The 15,490-nt window shown below is 37.7% G+C and overlaps 1 protein-coding gene across 1 annotated transcript in view; it reads right to left on the reverse strand.

Moving 5' to 3' along the window:
* LOC145981625 (retinol-binding protein pinta-like) overlaps nt 1-15,192 on the reverse strand; it is a 40,282-nt gene extending 25,090 nt beyond the window's left edge. Inside the window, exon 1 of the mRNA XM_083115006.1 lies at nt 15,018-15,192. The gene's annotated coding sequence lies outside the window, so the exon portion shown is untranslated. The remainder of the gene's footprint in view (nt 1-15,017) is intronic.
* Nucleotides 15,193-15,490: the final 298 nt, after the last annotated feature.

Genomic DNA, 15,490 nt, shown 5'->3' on the forward strand with positions numbered 1-15,490 from the left:
TGACGTTCTTTTTTTCTTTTCTTTTTTTAAAGAGACTGGGGCTGGGCCAACATCAACCCGCCTTTGGGCACGCTACTGCTCTTAAGGTTAACCACAAAGAGAAAGATGAGAGGATAATATAATGTGTGAAGTAACAAGGTGAACCTCCCCAGCGTTGCTTTAATAACTCTTACAGTTCCTTCGATTTATTTACCTCCTTCGTTACTTCATAAAAAATATCTTGTAATTTTTCTTATATTGTCTCCATTATTGCCACTGTAGACCTATCGTGGCAATGTAGATCGATAAAATTGATAACGTGAGTCGACCACTGAACGCATGTAACCATCGAAGCGGCAAGAAATATGTTGCTAATTATGTAATTTAATTCGGTACACTTACAGGAAATTATATTATTATTATTATTATTATTAGGCCAGCCCCCAAACTGAAATTAGAAATCTCAAAGCATGTTTGGTTCCTAATTTTAACAAAGCCTTACCTTATGTGTTTGCAAAAAAAAGTTAGCTACTATTGAAGTAACATTACACCACGAAACAGCGAGATTCTGCAACGCAACTAGTTTTCGTTCACTGTTCTTTCATTCTTGACGGATATGCTACCATAAGACTTATATTGTGCTAAAAGGTGAACGCCACGATATCAAACATGAGCACATCTTTATATTACAGAAAAATAGCAGCTCTTGGCAACCCTGTTCCGCTGAAGAAAGGCTGGTGAAGGGAAACAAAGATCCTTGAACCCAGGCCAGGCGCTCGGTGCTGTTTGAATGGATGCGTGAACATGGATACAATTTGCACTTGATACGTATTTCCGTCTTCGCTTTCAGGTTGATGCTCTGTGCGGGCAATTGAACCATATCTTACTTTCACATGGAGGCAATTAATATCTCAATTCCTTTGTGATTGTGTTCGGGCAGACCTTCATTTCTCTGTAAAGTAGCGCAGGAGCGAGGTGGCACAAGGCCTACCCTACCCACACATGCCCGTACCAGCAGTATGAGTAAAAAATAATCTGATATGATTTGGAGGCAGGGTTGTTAAAGGTCCAGGAATCATGGGCGTCCGGAAGGGGCCGTGCCCCCCCCCCTGGAAAATGAAAGTCGACCGAAAATTATGTATTTCACACATACAGGGTGTTTCTAAAGGTCGTTTACAACGCTTGGGAGGTGATTCCTCTCACTAAAACAAGCAAAAAGTGTGAGTTCCATTTTTACGACTGAGGCTTCGTTTCCGAGATAGGAGCCTCGCAAAAGGTGACAAAGTGAACGTCACACATAACTGGGACGAATACTATCACAGATAGAGAGGCAGTTCCAAGGGAATCATCAAGGAATCGTATGTGCTCAGTCCGGAAGTCACTATGAAAAGTTCACTGCACGCATGCGCACTGTCTGTGCGTAAGACATTGTAGCATTTGTTGTTTGTTGTGTGTGTGTGGTGGGGGATATTACGTAGTTGTCGCGTGTAAAAATACACGTTGTCGCAATCATCTGATATTGTGTTTTTCTTTCCCTCCTCCTGGTGGAGTAATGTGTCTCTCGTATGCCACATGACATAATTCGTTCATTCCTCGCGTGTAACTGGGGTATGCAACCGTGCTCAACTTTTCGGATTTTGTGTTCCGTGCTCATGTTTTGATGTTTGAGGTCAGGATGTGTTGTCTTTAACGCATTTCTCATTGTCACGGTCCTTCTTGCTGCGTTACATACCCTTTCCATGCATTGTTCTTGCTGGAAATCCCCAATTCCTTTGAGGACTCCATTGCGCATGCGTGCAGTGAACTTTTCATAGTGATTTCCGGACTGAGCACATACGATTCCTTCATGATTCCCTTGGAACCGCCTCTCTATCTGTGATAGTATTCGTCCCAGTTAGGTGTGACGTTCACTTTGTCACCTTTTGCGAGGCTCCTATCTCGGAAACGAAGCCTCAGTCGTAAAAATGGAACTCACACTTTTTGCTTGTTTTCGTGAGAGGAATCACCTCCCAAGCGTTGTAAACGACCTTTAGAAACACCCTGTATAATTTCAATTTAGCCACAATAATATGTGTTAATTATTGCATTAACACCATAAATTCAAATTTAAGCAATGTTTTTTTTAGGAACTACACTCTTTTGGGGGGAAATGTGACTTCTTTACCCCCCAGAAAAAAATACCTTCCTTGCCCCTCCTTGGAAAAAATCCTGCGGACGTCCATGCCAGCAACCCATAAATTCTAATGGGTTCCGCTGCAGGACCGGAACCTTTTTTCTCGCACAATTTAAATTAGGTAAAAGTTGCCTATTGTTTAATTGAAAAATAGGTTCCTGGACCGTATTTAAATTGATCCGGATAAAAAGATTCCTGACCCGTATTTAAATTGATCAGGAAAAATGGCTCCTGGGCAAAATTAAAATACTAAACAGATAAAAAGGTTCTTTACGTTCCAGAACCCATTTACGCTTGCTGATTTTCTGTCCTGGACCGGAATTGAATTTATTTAAAATTCCTGGACCTTTATTTGTTTCAGCTTTTAGCTAATTGCGACGGTGAGGATGAAAGATAATTGGATTAAATTAATGGACACTCGCAAACAATGCCACCGCGGGTTTTTTTTTCAAGGGGTTAGCGAGTGGGGGGAACGCGGAATGATTATTTTCCCCAGTTAAGAAAATTCTCGTAAAGCAAACCCTAACTCCAGGATAATTTCCATAAGTACTTAATCTGCTGTCTTTCACAGCACACCACACTAGTGTTGCCCACGAGACGAGACTTTGGCCTGTCTCGTCTCGAAAATATTCGTTTGTCTCATCATAGGTCTCATGACACATGGTCAATCTACAATCTCGTCTCGCCTTGAATTTTTAAAAGCCTGTCCCGTCTTGTCCCGTGGACAACACTACACGACACCTCTCGTCTAAGTTTTCACCCTACAATTTCAAAATTTGAATTGTACGAATCCTTTCTAGATATCTCGGGGGGGGGGGGGGGTGCTATTGCTTGAAAAGAAAATGAAGCCGAGACTCGTAAATCGATCACTGATGCGCCTTAGCCGAATCAATGAAGGGAAAAAAACGCGAATGTTGGGAATAATTCCATAAACGCTGAATTTTGGTCAGTTCTTAGAACACTACTAGTAGTGCAAAATCCCTAGTAGTTCTCACCCCTTCCCGCGGTGCTTCTCCCTCAGCGCCCTCCCCCAAACATAAATTTCGCAGACTCTCAGTTAATGACAATAAAATATGAAAAATGTTATTATTTCCAGTCCTCATTTTTCACTTTTTGCACTGCTCACAGATACAGAGTGAAAATCTGGAATTCAAATCGCGCTTCCGTTTCCTGATGCTTTCGCATACATTACCGTTCTTGGGGAAGGCAAGCAGCAAGCCAGGTCACCTTATCCTTCTCAAAAACTATGAAAAATAAGTCTCAGATGGTAACACTGCTGTGTAAATAATAAGAGTGACGGGTCTCATGGTAATAAATAATGGAACATGTAACCTATTACATAGTAAGTACAATTGCTATTCTTTTGAATATTCATATGGTTGTTTTGTTCTTTTTTATGAAAAAGTGTTGAAGTAGCGAGTAACGCACAAGAACCGCAGCGAGCTACTTTTTGGTAAATGCAGCTGTAGTTGTAGTGAAGCTACATTTTTGGAAGAGTACTTGTATGTAGTTGTAGCGGAGCTACTTTCAAAATGTAGCTTTCTGATCACTGATCAGCGTATGGTTGTCATGGTAGCTCGCTCGTGACCTTGAGCATTAGTCGTAAGTCAGAAACTTGAGGTTTATGTAAAGAGAGAAAATGACAAGCACCTTTAAATGTATTCAAGAGTGTGGTCCCATGATCAAGCTTCGATGTTGGTTGCAGATTTCATATGACCTTCAGATACTGGTTCAGTTCACCCCTTTTTTGGTCCTAAATTAAATTATAGTGACAATTTATAAAATGTGCGTGCGAGTCCGTATCAACAATCGATATCTCAAGAACTACAAGACCTAACAAATGTTAGTATATTAGAATAAAAAAAGTTACGAATAATATCGCTAGAAGGTTATTGGGAAGGCAGGATGAACTTATTTGATAACCCTAGCAATTACATAACCAGGGATAGTATAGAGTCGAGACGAGACTTAGTAACAAATCTCGATTTGTACGTATATATGTCTTTCTCGAAATTTCACATCGTGTACAGGGGCCATCTAAAGGCGAAAAAGTGGCACAACGAAATATTTGTAGGATTTTAAGAGGGGGGCTTCAGTTCCCGAACTCCCTATGACTACGTGCCTGATCGTATAATTTTCTCAACCGTCTGACCCTGGCATAAATTATGCCGGGATACGAGAGGTTCTTCTGAAATTTGCCATATTAGTTTGCGCAGAAATTTTCATTAACAAATATTTTTGTACAAAAATTCTGATTAATTGAGTACTACAAGTGGTAAACGTTGTATGCGCCAAAAGCGAAAGTGCTGGGAAATCGCATCGTTCCGCACATCAGCCCGTAAGAACGTGACCTCTTTACTCGCCCTTTGAACTACTTAGAGAGCTAACATCCACATTTCTCGTTTACCACATTATAAAGCATGGCACATTTCACAGTTTAACGTGGAAAACGGTGTTTGAGTTATTGTGGCACTTACAGCGTTTACCAATTTTAGTCTTCAATGGATTTTTTGGTGTTCAAAATGCAACATGGCAATATAAATCAACACTTGCGAATCAATTTAATGAAGTTGGCCTGAGAAAACTACAAGATTGCATTAGACCCAATGCCTGACAGTGACAACTAATTTAAACTTTATTTTATACACGTATTTGTCAGCATGTCTAGACATTTATTACTTTTTATGATCATGCCATAATTTATTTACTAATATTTAGTTTCAAGGGCACATATTACTCAATGCATAAAGTTTTAAAAATTAGAAAGGTATTTAGGAGCAAATTTGTTGAGATCGGGGTATCGACAATGTTTTAAAATTTATTTAGCGGACCGCTGTCTCAAGAAGAGTGGGAACCACTGGTATGGAGACCATTAAGAAAACCACATTTTGTAAATTTTTTTATTTGACTCTTCATTTCGACGCTAGGAACCCTCGAAAAATTAGTGTTATCCTGAATATATGCCACCACGCAGCATATATTTGTAATGATTCTCTCATACATACCAAGTCCCGGACTTGTCTCGATATTACACATGTCTGTTTCAGGTTCTTATTGCGGCAATCAATTACATTGTGTCCATATATTTTGTCAGAAAACTTGGTTATTATTTTAAAGCTACTTCTTAGTTCTTATGCAGAGTGTGATTTTGAAGCATCAGATTACTAATCGATGTCGTTGAGAAGGGTGTCGTCCCCATGTGCAGTAATCGGCCTCTTACGCACCCACCCAAGTTGCATAATAAATGCTCATATCAGCAAAATAAGCAATAATACAGGCCACAGGGTGATTAAAAAGAGACTCAACCTTATGAGGAAACGATTTATTGTATAGTATTTACAATAAGTGCTGGATGTGGTTGCCATTGTAGATTTACACAAGTAAATACAGTAAATCATGTTTTGAAAGACCCTTCTTAACGTTTACTGTGAAATTGCATCAACGCAGTTTTGAATATTTTCGCAGCTAATCACATGCCTACAGCAACAACTTTGCCTCATCAGGTGTTTATGCAATTTACAGCTTCACTCAGTTTAGTGTAGTTTTCGCTGTTACTCCCCACATAACAAGCGAAAATATAGTAGTAATAATAATTAACTACATTTCCCCATAAGGTTGCGTCTCTTTTCTATCACCCTGTACTCGTACAAGATATCTAGCAGATGTGAGTTCGAAATCGAGCCCACCTTTGGACCTAATGAAACAACCAAGGAGCACACGCACCTATCTCGGCTCGAATTTGCCGGATATACACGCACGTACGTGAAAAAGAACAAAGCTACGGTTATTCTTTCCCCTCTTTGCTTAATCATCCTTCCAGACCTTGACCTTGTTTTTGTGTGATAATTCAAGGATAGATCTTAGGGGTCAATCACTTTTGCTTTTCACTTGGGACTCTGAATTCTAGGCGCTGTATCTGAATATACCTATGTATTAATTACGAAGCTTTATATTGCTAAAAATTAAACAGAACCGGATTTTTAACTAAGCATTTCGCCAGTGTATATACTATCCACTCAGGAGGGTGCAATAAAGGGCGTGTTTGCTTTTTAAAATTAGCTGCGTAGCCGTTAGTGACGTGCGGTAACCTCGGCATTTAGGTAATAGTAATTGATGTTGGATAGACGATTATTTCAAAGGATAATATTTAATGCACACACAAAGAAGGAAGGATAGTGCGCGTGCGTGTCTGTGTGAGAGAGATCTACACCAATATGTACACAATAAAAGTAAAAGAAAAATATTGATTATATTAATTTTTGTATTAATCAAAAACTATACAAAAATTTGCACGTAATAGAAAACCACTTCAACTATTTTGTAATTTATTGAGATTTTTAACCAGTTGGTAAAAAATTACTTTGCTACTTTATAAACATAAACACACTTTTCTTCAGAAATCTCCTACATTGAATTTGTCCCCACACGTTCTTCAAACTATGACGTATTTTTATTAAATATGGTATAGAAACACGCTGCCATTTTCTAGTGGGTACCACGAAATTTAGAGCTGTCTTTGTCCCCTCCCCTCACGTTGTAGGGCCGTTCCTGTTTTTCAGATATGAATATTCTGTTGTTTGTTTACTTTCCTTAATATGTGTCCAGAATTAAATCAAACGATTAACAAGCCAACTACGCCAATCTCTACACAAGCGTAACTGGTCGTTATCGCTATCTTACCATACGTCCGGGATTAGCCCGGACAGTCCTGTTTTTTTAGAGCTGTCCGGGATTGCAAAATGTCCGGGGTTTTGAGAATCTGAACATCAAAATAGCTACCGGTATAGAATATTCACGACCAAAATTTATGACCGGCAAGTATCGATTATACATTTTCTGATTTACAAGAGAGTGCACAAGTTATTAATGCAATTGTAAAAGATGCAGTAAATATTGATGAACAAGGTAATTCAAAACCAAAAGGTAGGTTGTGGTTCAAGTTCTGAAAAAGTACCAGATACTATTGAAGAGAAGTGGCAAGCAATTTTTAAGGTGTTTCAAAATACTGATATTTCACGTAACAACATTTCTAAAATGTTTGAGTTTGCTATGTCTTTGCCTGAAACATCTGCTCCAGTTGAGAGAGTATTTTCAATTATGGGGAATATTTGGTTTGCAGAAAGCGGTAGACTTCTAGTATCCACTGTTAAACATCTGCTGAAAGTTAAAATTAATTCAGAACTTTCATGTTGTGAATTTTATGATGTTATTAAACAAATAAGCCATTTCTGTGAAAAGTACAGTGGGATCCATGAGTATTACCGTGCAAATTGTCCATCACCATGTTCGTGCACTTTATTTCACCCAATAAGAGCTTCAAGAATTAAAAGAAAACTCAAAGCAAGCTGTTGACAACTTCTGCACCAGCATATATAAAAATCCATAGCTTAAAAACACATAGGATGTAAGAGAAAAATTAATGAAAATAGTCATGGACAATTTACACGGTAATACTCATGGATCCCACTGTACAACTGAGTCAATCAACAGATAATGAATGCTACCTAGAACAGAGAGGCTTCCTAAACATCAGAAAATGTATTATTCAATTAAACATTTGAAAATTAATTGATCGATTTTAGAAAATAATGTTAATATTTTTTTGCACAATTTATAGTTTAATGTTCCAATAAAATGTTAAGGCTTTTAGTCATTTCAATTTATTTTTGTAAAAAAAAACAACTGAAATTCAGCAGTAACCAGTTGATCGCGAATATGTCCTGGGTTGGACCAAAGAAAATATGGTAAGCCTATTATCGCCCTTCCTCTAAGGGGTCCACATTCATTTTTATTTAGCATCGCTTTTTTGTCAGTTTTGGCTAATCGCGATGATGATTAGCAGCGTTTCTCTGGAGGAGGCGAACGAAAATAAGTGTCTGCGTAAGTAGTGACGCGAGACAACTCCACCTATGAACATGTGAGGAAAGGGATTGCGTGGAGAGAGAAAGCGACTGGGTATATGCTTCCATAGTTTAACATGCTGACAATGAGACAAACGGGGAGATGCATTGTAACATACCCGCCCACTTCGAGCATTGATGATTAGAGGGAAATTAAGCGACCCTCATGCTCAAGGACACTAATCTTGCAGGGTGCGAAATCCTGGGGGGACGGGGGATTCCCCCCCACCAACAATCTTGGCCTCAACAATCCCCCACCAAAAATTTCCGGGGGGGGGGGAGAGATTTTGTTACAACAAACAAAAGATAAGCAATTACTTTTAATTTCAAATATACTTTAGGGGCTTCCCCCATGGCGCAGTGGTAGCGTCTTTGCCTTGTAATCAAGGGGTTTCGGGTTCGATACCCGGTGGAGGCACAAGTGGTTCGGATCCCACTTTAAACTGTAGGTCCAGTCCCGATTAGCCTTACTGTGCATAAAGTGGACTTAAAACAGCAACTTAAACCAAACCAAACTCAAATATACTTTACTAAGAATAATATCGAAAACGTACACAATTTAGTGTGGTTGCGAGTGTTGAATACTTTCTCTCTCTCAAGAGATAATTAACAAATCTACATCAAAATGCACAAAAAAGTAAAAATAAAAATAACTATGAAATCTAATTGATTTATATTAACATAAAGCAAAACCTAAATAAAAACTTACACATAATACATAGTGTTGCCCACGAGACGAGACGGGACGAGACTTTGGTCTGTCCCGTCCCGTCTCGTGAAAATGCTGTCTCGTCTCGTGTCTCGTCTCGAAAATATTCGTTTGTCCCGTCTCGTGTCCCGTCTCGAAGGGTTCTGTCCCGTCTCGTCTCGTCCCGTCTCGTTTTGTCTCGTCTCGTCTCGTAAAAGTGATTCGGGATATCATGCCAACAAAAGTCAAAAGTTGCAGAAACACGAAAAATTTTTGCGGAAAGTGGGATAAAGCTCCAAATATTTTACCCATTGCGTGGTGAGAATAAATAAGGTTCGTTAATCATGAGGACATTAATATTAAAAATGCAGTTTGTTGGTTACTGATTGCTAGGTATCTTATGAAATCTACCTTGTGGTTTTTCTGGCTTCCATACAAGAGTGCTCTTTTCTTTACTGCTATACCTTTTGGAAGTTTTGAAATGTTTTCCACTAGACCTTCTTTCTTTCTGAATGTCGAACTTCCGTGCACTATGAAAATGTACATTTCTTCTTTAAATTCTAAGCTTGGCGCTCGGGAGCAACAAAGTTTTTAAATGTGTAGTACGAACACAAAAGACTATTTAAAATTTCAATACTTAGTATATTACAAATAGAAAGCATTTATTGTTCTTAATATTGTTAAACATCTTCTATGACATAAGTTTCAAAAAGTGTTTCTTTGTGATATTGTGCTGTTTCTTATTCTCAGCTTACGACGCACATACTTCTTTGTTTTCTCTTTAGCCTCTAAGTCAGATACCACCAGCGCTTGATCTAATTTATCCTTCGGCAGGCATGCATCTAGAAATATATGTCGCGGGAGGATGTCCGAGCCAAGTGTTTCAGAAAAAATGATAATAATAACATTAACGACAACAATTAAGCAAATGTTTAAATTAATACATTAATATAATTCAAAGGTCTATTCACTTGAATATGTAAATTAATCAATTCTATTATTGTTATTACATGAAATGTTACAAAGATTGTAGAAGAATAGTAATATAACAGCACGAATATTAGCTAATATCTAGCTTACGTGTAGTTAAGATCGCCTAAATTGCATAAAAACAACTGTCCTGGCAAGAAGTTTAATGTCAAAAAAGGTGATGAATTGAATATTTGCTAAATAACAAAAAAGGATGTTAAGTCCACTTGACGAAAAATAAAATTCCTGATTAATATTTTATTCTCATTATTATAAGTAGTAGTGTACATAAATCTTCATTGATACTGTCATTCAAAGCCGTATGATCGCAATAAAATCCTTGTTCGGCATGAAAAAGTAACCCTCGATTATGCTAAAGAAATATATTTTTGTTTAGCTAGAGCAAGGCCCCAGGAGGATGCAAGAAGCCTTTCCTGCAAAAGTGTATGTTGTACGAAGCGAAGAAACGTGACAAAACCACCACGTATGGAAGGCAAACCTGCATATATTTTATATCGCACATTTACAGAGCCGTGCCTCCTGAAGTTATAAAAATCCCAACTTCAATGATTCTTTTAGACATGCTATAGTTGAAAAAAATATGTTTAGATGCACCAAAAGTGCATCATTATCAGATTATACATATAACGTGTTATTGGAATCAACATATTTGTGTAAATTGGGTGCCTCCCCGATTACGTAGTAATAACGTCGAGGTCTTGTAATCAAGGGTCCCCGCGTTCGATACCCAATGGAGGCACAAAGTGGATCGGATCGCACTTTAAACTGTAGGTCGGTTCGCGATTTAGCCTATTTGTGAATCAAGTGGACTTAAAACCCAATATCAACCTTAAGAATATTAGAATAAACTAATTCACCCGCAGCTAAGTCAAATTTCACATATCCCTCTTCATCCTCGTTCATAGACTTCCTGCAATACTCTTGTGCATGTGGGTTGCATCCCACCAGGTGCAAGAAATGTGAAGAGTTATTCTTTCCCTGTACTGCGTTATTTCTTTTCATAAGAGTAAGGCTAAATTCTCGTTTTATCTGAACTTTTAAAAAATGTGCGAAATACGTCTCTATCTTTAAACAAACACCCTTTCTCATGTATGTGTAAAATAATCCCACTCTGTCTCAGAAAACCTCTCCCTACGATCAAATGAAGGAAACAACTCTCAAGTCTCAACAATTATAATTTTTTGCTTAAATTTCCTATAATTTATACAAACAGTAGCACACATCCCGTCCTTTGGTGCAACACTGTCAACAGCTAATGTTACTTTCCTCGTCCTAATAAATTTACTTCCAACCAGTGACGGGGCCAGAGAAATGTGACTGGGGTGGACGGAAGGCTGGCAACAAAATATTGTAAGGGGGCAGTCACATTAAAACGCCCGAAAACACTACACATATATATACATATATAATAATACTTATAATAATAATAATTATTATTATTATTATTATTATTATTATTATTATATTCATGTATGGTGTTTTGTGTTTGTCTTTTATTTAGAGTGGACGTTTACTGCCTAAATTTACTTCTTGATTACGAGTTTATCTCCACATGATTCGTTTTAATAAAGACATTAATTATTTTTTATTGATAAGTTGCGTTGTCTCTAGTGGCCTATTTCAGTATTGGAAGACATTCATAATTTTATAATTCATCGTCTTTCTTGAGATGAAACTACTGATATAAATATTTTAGTTATAAGAAAAAATGCTTCGAAGATTTTAATTTTCTTGCAAAATAAACGTGACGTTGGAAGAAATGAATCTTCTTAAGTATTAGAAACAATGTGAGGCACTTCTCCTGTAGGAGAATTCTGCTCTATGTGCTTTGGAGAACACATTGCCCACCTTTGGTACGTCCAGGACTTGACATTTCTTCTCAATGGCAAGAACAGTCAAATGAGGCAGTTTGCATCCAGCATCCTGTTTCGAGCAAGCCTTTTCAAAGATTTTAAGGACAACCATCTTCGTAATGCTGAAGAGTTTTGGGCAAAATTTGTGTTTCACCTTTCAGGGAAATGTTATCACAGGATAAAAAAATCAGACAAAGGTTACAGTTATCTCATAATTCAAGAAATATTCTGACCCTGGCATTACTTACTCTTACTCTACCACTCCAACGTATGTCAGTGCTACACAATTACAGGCACCTATGGGGTTCATGGGAAGAAGTTCTTCGATTTTGATATGTACGAGTAAGAGCGAACCTTCATCCAATGATTGAAGAGTGGCAAATTCTAATAAGCGTTATTTTACCTGCCCGCGATATGTTTTGAATCGAATTTTAAGTGTAATTTGCATTTTAAGGTTCACGTTCAATACATTTCCAAATAATATCCCCTTATTAACTTCAAGAGTATCGAAGAAATTCCCTTTGTTACGGTTTCCTCAGACTCATCATCTCGAAATTCAAGTCCCTGAATAGTAAGAAACCGCGATGAATCCACAACAACTGACATGTAGTGTCGGGGTTTCTCCGATCACCTTTGGTCCTGGGTTCGATACCCAGTGGAGGCACTTTAAACTATAAGTCCAATCTCGATTGGCTTTTCTGTGCATAAAGTGGACTTAAAACATCAAATCAACCAACCAACCAAATCTTGAATCAACTTTGAATGTCTTTTAATAATTAGCGTTGTCACTAACGACCACGATTAGAATAATTTGCCCGTACTACAGATGATGTCTTGTGGTCCTGAAAATATTCGTGATGTTTTAAAACCATCCACATTCAACACTTTTTCCCAGTTCTTAAGACTGGTTAAAACTTAGGTTAATCTCGGCTATTACAGGACATAAATGAATGAATGAGAAATCACCTATGCCCAGGTCAGTGCTCGAATCTTGAACGAAAGTCACATACACATAGCTATATATATACTAAACAAATTAATATTTGTTAATCAAGTTGGTATTATACGCAGGAAAGTGATATCATGCAGAATACACCACTTTGAAAAAGTCGTCGTCACCATAACATTCTAAAAATTTCGCAACCCGTGCAAATAATCACGTGGTAAAATCTTGTCATGGTTCCCTGTAAACACTAAAATCAACAAATTACTTCTTTCCATAACACCCGTATTTTCTCCTCCTCTTTAGCTCTCAGCTGTTCGGAGTTTGATAATGCAAGATTATTTGTCCATAATTATATCTTTCTCTTAGTCTTGCTAATATCTTGGACTCCTTAATAACTTTCCCAACAACTCCTTATCAATTTGTACTGCCATGTTTCCCACAATGTTTTTTCTACTTCCTAATAACATTCACTTCTGTACACCCTTTGATGTAAAAATTAAATAATAATAATAAACCCTATCCGTCGGTACGTTTATCTTTCCAACCTATAGAGCTGAGACTATGTTTACAAGATAAATCTCGGACTCAGATACTCCACGATCTTTTGGCCCCTCCTCCACCTTCTCTACCTGCCCTTTTACTTGATGTTATTCAGAATTGTATTAGTATCTGGAGTACTATCGTAACATAAAGTTATTAACCTGGAATAAATTGAAAAATAAAAATGGGGAGTAACCCTGTGTTTCGAAAGAGTATTGAAAATAAGTTTAGGTATTCATTCATTCATTACTCTCTCTAGAATAGTCTTCTTTTGACTTAACACGCGCTTATCAACGTTTCTAATTGAAATACCTTTTTCCAAGCAAACAAGTATTTGCAACTGATTAAATATTTTGCTTTTACTTTTTCGAGACATTCGAGACGAGACGAGACGAGACTTTTCAAAAGCCGTCCCGTCCCGTCTCGTGTCTCGTCTCGAAAACGAGACGAGAAAGGCATTCCGTCTCGTCCCGTCTCGAATTTCAAAAGGCTTGTCCCGTCTCGTGTCTCGTCTCGAAAACGAGACGAGACGGGACATGTCCCGTCCCGTGAGCAACACTAATAATACAACCACTTCAACTATTTCATAAGTTATTAACATCTTTATCCAGTTAGTAAAGGACGTAGTTTGCTACTTTATAATATCTGATATACAGAAAAGTACAAATTTATTTATTTCTGTGTAATTAACAATAATACTATTTTTAATTACTAATTTAGTAATTTATTTTTACTTTTAATAACATTATAAATATGTATATGGTATAATTTATGTGTGTTTGTAGTGGAAGGGGGGTTGTAGATTAAGATTTCTCCCCCACCCACCAGTCTTAAATGATTTCGCACCCTGTTGTAAGGAAATGTGAGGGTTAATTTACAGCTGAAATGACCATAAAGTGAGCATTTATGAAAATTTCAGGATGGGGAAAATTTGGGTGGAAACTGGAAACTTTGGTAGCGAGATCAGGAGTCGACTGCTCAAATAGCTTGGCCACTGAGGTGGCGGGACAATTCCCAGTTTACAGGTTTTGGACGTCGCCAAAAACTATTCTAGGGGGAGTCGAGCAATTGATAAAATTTGAATAATAGGAATAATAATAATTATTATTATGCTTATGATTATTACTGTAAAATAATTATTATTATAAAGTAAAAGAACAAATTGAATTCCAACTTTATTATTAATATTATTATTTCTACTCCATATGAGTAAATATCCAGCACAACTGTTTATCGTTATTTTCATTCATTTTAGTTAGTGTACCGAAATACACTTCGTTCAAAAAAAAGCTTTATAAGTTAGAAGGAAAATTTTGCCAAAGTGTTGATGTTGTGCGACTTCTCAAATAAAGCTCTAATTTTTGGAATTTTGAAGACTGTGAAACCATTTATTCTGTGACTTAAATTGCAGATGATAACATAAACTCGTTCCTGTATTTTACACTTATTTTTTCGATTTAACCTCTTTTTTACTTCGTTATTCTGTTCGTACGTCTGTTATTAACAATTAAAAGTAACGAACATTCTGTTTTGTTTTTTGTAACTTTATTGATTTGGTGTTTAAAGTCCACTTTATGCACAGTAAGGCTAATCGGGACTGGAGCTACAGTTTAAAATCGGATCCGAACCACTATGTGCCTCCACCGGGTATCGAACCCGGGACCCCTTGATTACAAGGCGACGACGCTACCACTGCGCTACCGGGAATAGTAGTTTGCCTATGATCGGGAAGGCCCTTTCCTTTGTAAATTGAATGTTGCCAATTTCCAGGGGGAGGGGTTCGACGGAGTGGTTCAACCGCCCTCCCGACGCCCTTGGTTTTGGAATCCCTCTCCTCAGAAAATAATCTGGTTATACTTACACCTACGACTCTCATCCTCAACTCTCTTCTTGCAGGGCAAAGAAACAGATAAAAAACAGAACAATAAAAAATATATGTCTGACTTACCCGCTCTCTGGGCGACAACTGAGAGAAAACAATTCTTTGCAAACATTACATACTTGTCGATAACAGTTTCTCTATTGTTCAGTTTCATGTGTTAAAATGTTTTCGTTACACTTCCCTGCTAGACGAGCTTTACTCAATAAGTGGCAGCCAGCAGCCTTCCGCTGCACTCGCACTGTTGTCTTGACTTTTCCCCAGTTATCGCAAGCGGAACGTTAGAGGGAGGGGGGGGCTGTTCAGTGTTGCCAGTAGCAAATATTCATTGTCTGCTTTTCTTGCACTTTTTGGCTTTTAATGTTCAGTAAAATTTGAACCTCCGATGGCAAAAATCCTCTTTATGCTCGGATAGGTTGATCGGGACACGAAGGGGGGTTCGAATCACTGTGTATCCACGAGGGTTGGCAAGGTAATTTGCTCGATACGTTTTTTACGTAAATTACGCGTAATTTACTTCGCGAGAAAACCAGTTTTTTTAA

This window comes from Lepisma saccharinum, chromosome 29, assembly GCF_977018435.1.
Source record: "Lepisma saccharinum chromosome 29, izLepSacc3.1, whole genome shotgun sequence".
Classification (NCBI taxonomy): domain Eukaryota; kingdom Metazoa; phylum Arthropoda; class Insecta; order Zygentoma; family Lepismatidae; genus Lepisma; species Lepisma saccharinum.